This window comes from Lynx rufus, unplaced genomic scaffold (assembly GCF_022079265.1).
Source record: "Lynx rufus isolate CCGP_SWC_20201006 ecotype Redwood Valley unplaced genomic scaffold, mLynRuf1.p SCAF_17, whole genome shotgun sequence".
Taxonomy (NCBI): domain Eukaryota; kingdom Metazoa; phylum Chordata; class Mammalia; order Carnivora; family Felidae; genus Lynx; species Lynx rufus.
In genome coordinates, this window is record NW_025814831.1 from 20630012 (window position 1) to 20635852 (window position 5841).

At 41.5% G+C, this 5841-nt stretch overlaps 1 pseudogene; it reads left to right on the top strand.

The window, feature by feature from the left end:
* Window positions 1-3185: 3185 nt before the first annotated feature.
* On the top strand, window positions 3186-4145 carry LOC124512246 (tyrosine-protein kinase CSK-like; annotated as a pseudogene).
* Window positions 4146-5841: the final 1696 nt, after the last annotated feature.

Genomic DNA, 5841 nt, shown 5'->3' on the forward strand with positions numbered 1-5841 from the left:
AAGACTGGCTTTACTCAGTTACTCAGTCCTTGTTTTCAAAAGATACCATAGAACTGCAGTAACTGAAAACAACCACCCCAGTAAAAACTATTGAAATCATGAAAAAACATGGGGAGAAGGGTAAGAAGACACCATTTGAATTGAATCAATGACCAGGAATGATGACAAAGAATTCACAGTGGACAACTTTAAAGTAAAGGCAGAAACCCTGGGCCCTTATCACCAAAGCAAAGTTGTTCCATGAAGGTTGGTAATGAAACCTGGGACGTTTGGAATTTTTCTTACCTATCTGCACTGGGCAAGGAAGCAGGATTTTAAGTCCCAGATCGCTTCAGGTAAGAAATCCAATAAGAGATAAGGACGTTGCAGAGTTCCCAATTTGGTAAAGACAAAATTTAAATAAATCTCCCAGGAAAAAAGAAAGCAAGAAAGAAACAAAGCTTTGGAAAGAAGGAAAACAGTCTTGCAAATTGGTAACCAGAAGCTGCCACTCATACATTCACGGATCAAATCATAAAACAAAGAGGAATTGACTCATTACAACTGAATGAGAGCTGAAACAAGCTGTGTGTTACAAATTGGGAACTGTAACTATTTTGTTGTACATTTCATGTGAAATTGCCCAACTTACATTTTCACCATGGAAATATGGGGTATTGAAAAAACAGGACTTGAAAGGGTCTATACCTTGTGGTTGTGTCGCAAAAACACGGAAGCCCAAGTTTGGCAGCCTTCCAACGGATTTAAAATTTCCCTAATTCACCCATAAATAGGACAGTTTCTCAGTTGAGGAACTATGGTAACTTCAGATCCCACTGTACATCTATTTGCAGTTTATCTTGTTTTAGGAAAAGGAAACAGTCACAAATATCTATATATGACTTAGGAGAACCGGAAAACCGGAAACTGAATCCCTGACCAAGCTGTTTTCCCTTCCGTTTGGGAGGGGCCAACTGCAGAGATCTCGAATGACATCATCAGTCATTGAAATTGATGAAGCTGCTAAAATAACATTTTTCACCCCAGTGTAAACACTGATGGATCCTTGGAGGGATGCCTTACATTGCAAGTCTAGGATTTAGTTTATAGGTCTGACAAGTGTGACCTTTAAAATAATGTATTTGCTATAAAAAAGGAAAGAAAACTCTTTATAACTAAAATATATTGGCTACAAAATCACTTTCCAGCAAGTAGTCTGATTACAATCAAAATAACACAGCAAAATGAAACAGTTTACCTGTGATCAATTTAATGTGGTTGTAAAATGCTAATTATGAGAGAAAACACATTCAAAGTTTGTGGTACCGTCTATAAAATTTGCAGAGAATCTAACATTCAGTGATGTGTAGCACATATGGGTAAGCAGATGGCCGAAGTATTATTTTTAAAAACAGGACTTTTGCTGACAAAATACAGAATTGGAATGGTGTGATTGGAAAGCTAAAAGGATGTTATTTATGAGGCAGTAAGCTCATGCTCAGTAATTGGATTCTTGCTAAATGGCAGATAAAAAGGACTTGGGGAAAAAAAAAAACAGTGTTCGCAGCTATATAAATGAATGAGAAATTCTTCTGACAATATCCTATCTGAAATTTTCATCCCAGTTCATCATCTTTCACTTCTTTGGCTTTGGGGACCTATAAGAAGACAGCTACTTACCGCACAGCCTTGATTCAGGCAAAATGCCCCCTCTTTTCTTTTTGACAAAATTCTGGGGGCAGGGGTGATGTAGTAAAACTATTCTGTGGTCAACTGCAAATTAGATACAAAATACTTTTTTAAATCTCCCTACAGAAGAGAGTATATAACAAAAACTAAGTTGGCCACTTAAAATAACTTGGTCAAAGAATTCCAACTTTCAGTTTTTACTGCTAAGAGAGAGTACATCTTTAATGTTCTCAATATGCACACAGAAGGTTATCTGGGGGAAATGATGAATGTGTTAATCAGCGTGACTGTGGTAATTATTTCACAACGTATACATATATCAAACCTCACAATGTGCACCTTAAATAGATACAATGATATTCCAATAAAACAAAATACCCTGCTGCTTCTCATACCTTTTCTTGGAACTACTTAATACTCATCATATTTGAATGAAATCTTTTGGGAACCTATATGCCTTCTTGGATTTGCTGTTACCCTACTGAAAACAGGGGTTATCTCTTGTACGCTTTTTTATTTCTCCTAACCAAGCATTCGGCTTGCCCTGTAGTAAATGCTCAGAAAAATTTTACTGAATAAATTAATAAAGCTTTGTTATTCAGTTTATTTTAAACCATCACAGTTAAAATTACAATTTGGGGGAAGGTGAACATTCAATGTCTCTTTAAAAGTGACCATTTTTTAATAAAGGACATTTTAAAAATTCTATTATAAGAATTAGCTTCTATCTCAAATTCCCTGCCTAAAAGTGAATTATTATTAGCACATAACTTTAAGGCACAAATTACATTTTCAAGACATCTAAAGACTAGGTGCAAAATTCTCTTAGTAATCTTTCCAAATATTTATGATAAATTAAGTTTTCCTCATATTTTACTTCAAAATATTTGAAGAAATTCCATTTTGTACCGCAATTTTGTCTCTTGTTATATATCATAGGTATCTCTTGCTATATATAAAATACATCTTCAAGTATATATTTCCATAGTTGAAACTTGACTAATAAAAAGTATGTAAAAGGAATGTAATATATAATTTTGTTTTTGAAGTCAACATTTTATTAACGTCTTCCCTACCCTTCCAAAATCTATCCCAGCAGATTTTTCTCTTTGCTCTGGGCATCATAGACACCAAGGTGGGACCAGCACTACCCCCACCCTCATCTCCGCATGCCGTAAGACGCAACCATGACACCATGGTTCCTTTCCAAAGACAGGCCACCACAGAGTGGACTGGGGCCAGGAAGAGAGCAATCCCAGCCAGGCCTTGGCACAGTCCAGGTTAACCAGTAAGGACTCCAGAGCTATAATGAATTCAATTCTGTTACACCTCCGTGGTGGTGGTTGATGGTACATGGGGAACAGCCCTGCCCCCTGATTGACCCCGAGGCATCCCTGGCGGAGGTGGAGCCCCAGGCTGAACTCCAGTGGTTGGAGGCGCTTCCATGCCTGGTCCAGGGCGAGAGAGCACTGCCTTCCCCTGGGTAGGCTGCAAACCACGTGACCCGTGATGGCAAGATGGCGCACCACCACGTCATGTACCGCACTAGCGCGCCCAGCACCGACGAGGAAGTGCACTCCGAGAAGCTCATGGAGCTTTGGGGACCACACCTCACATGCAGATGAACCCTGCACTAGCCTCACGAAGCCAGAGGTCGCGGCGTGCACAGAGGCGGCTCTGGAGGAGCTCTCCCCCTGTAGCTGGGCGCTGAGCAAGAAGGACGTGGGGCTGCTGCAGACCACAGGGGAGGGGGCTTTTGGAGACCTAACACTGGGCGATTGCCGAGGGAACAAAGTCACCGTTTAGTGCATTAACAATGACGCCACTGCCCAGGCCTTCCCAGCTTCCATTCTCAGCCACCAAACAGCTTGGCCATGGCAAACGGGCACTGCTTCTGGGAACGATTGGTGGAAGCGAAAGGTGAGCACTAGGTCTGTAAGCCCTAAGTATGTGGCCAAGGGAGCCTGGTGAATTATCTGCTTGGCAGACTGTTTCCTCAAGTTCTCACTAGAAGTCTGCAAGGCCACGAAGTACCTGAAGGGCAACTACCTTGCGCCCTGGGACCTGGCTGTTGTGATGTGCTAGTGTCCGAGGACAACACGGCCAAGGTCAGTGACTCTCCACCTCACTGAAAAGGCCTCTAGCAGGCAGAACACAGGCAAGCTTGAGGTCAGGTGGACAGTCCCTGAGGCCCTGAGGGGAGAAGAAATTCTCCACCAAGTCTAGCGTGTAGAATTTTAGAATCTGTTTTTGGGAAATCTACTCCTTTGAGTGAGTGCTTTGTCCAAGAATTCCCCTGAAGGACCTAGCCCCTCAGGTGGAGAAGGGCAACGAGATGAGATGGATGGCCTTTAGGGCTGCCCACCTGGGTGAACAAAGTCAGGAAGAACTACAGGGAGCTTGACTCTGCCCCGCCACATTCCTTGCAGCTATGTGAGCAGCTCCTGCGCATCAAAACCCACAAACTGAGTCTGTGACTACTGCCTTCCCCCCAGGTCATGGGCGTGTGGGGACTGAACCTGGATAGGTTGAGGCCTGATGCCCCTTCTCACTGGGCCCCAAGCTGAAATGAGCCCAGAGGAACAATGGGCCTCTTTCTTGTGTCTCAGCCTGTGTACCCTCTGGCCTTCAGCCCAGATCCCACTTAATCCTGGCACCTTCTCTCACAGAACTACCTGCGGGGCTTCAAGGTACCCACTCTAAGTGTCAAAAAGGGAGGATGTAGACGCCCCCTACCATGGCCAGGCTTCCTCTAGCCTCTCATACGTCCTTCTTAGACTTTTGCTCCCTTCCTTTTTTGGGATTTTTATTTTTATTGTGTGTTTTTATCATAATTCTTATTACTAACGTTCAAAATGAGAAAGAAAATACCCAGGAAATGGGAATTTTATAAGAAACACAATTCTTATTTTTCTTATTCTACCCACAAAGTTTGGGGAAAGGAGGCCTCTCTCTAGGGACCCATCGCTGGAGCCTTGTTCTCCATACCGTGATCCCTGTTGGGTGATGCCTCAGCCTCTGCCTTTTGCTCTTGACGTGTTACACTGTTCACGTGTACTCAAGGCAGACATACGTCAAGGACTTATGGAGGTCATGTGCTGTTGCAGCCCACCCACCTTCCTTGTGAGGTGGAATTGTGATAAACCACTCCATAAGGGAGACAAAAGTATGCAAAGACACATAATACTAGGATAAACACTGGCATCCATCAATTAGCATGTGAAATATTATTTGTTGACACTATTAGAGTAATAGTAATAATCAGAATTATACTATCCTGGAGACTTTTGATATCTGTTAGGCAAACCAAGCATATATGTTTACCAGGACCTGTTTTCTAACACATTTCTCTTGACAATGGAGGCATCAGCACCTGCGTCAGGTAAAAAAGATCAGTGAAACTCTTCACTGTGGCTGTGGCCTGAGAACCTTGAATACAGCATTGGTGTTGACATGAAGGACTTTGGAATTAGAAAACCTGGGCTTAAGTCCTATTTGAATCCCTTAGTAGATTGGGACTTCAACTATGAGCTTAATTTACCTGAAGTCCAGTTTCCTCCCAAGCAGAAAAGGCAATCATAAAACTCTTCTGAGCACTATGTGAGAAAATAGGTTATACTCTTCAACTAGTTAGCGCCTCGCCCAAAGTGACTTCACCCCTAATTGTAGTTATTATGAAGTCACTGATACGATCTATGAAATGATGATGCCCAATGAAGGCTTGTCTAGATTGGTCATGGGGTGAGAATCATACATCAATTAAATCAGGGATTTAATTTATAATGAAAGGCAAGCTTGCAATCCTTAGATTATTTGGGATTTGGAGTAGGAACTTCATTAACTAAAATTCTGTATGGTTAAAATATCTGAATTTAGAATTAGAAAGATGGAGTTTTAGATCCCTTAGATAAGTTACTTACACATTCACAACTTAGTTTCCAAGTCCAAATAGAGATTCATGTATTTTAATGAACATATATCAAGTGCTTATCATGTGCTAGATATTTTGCTGGTCATTAAATATGAAGAGGATTTGAGAGATGATGTATATTGAATTCTTAGTATAGTCCCAATCAAATGCAAAGCTGCTTCCCATATTTGGGGGCCATTTTGTGTTATTCACTAATTACCATACTTATGTTTAAGACCACGTTATATTAGAATTGTGCATTT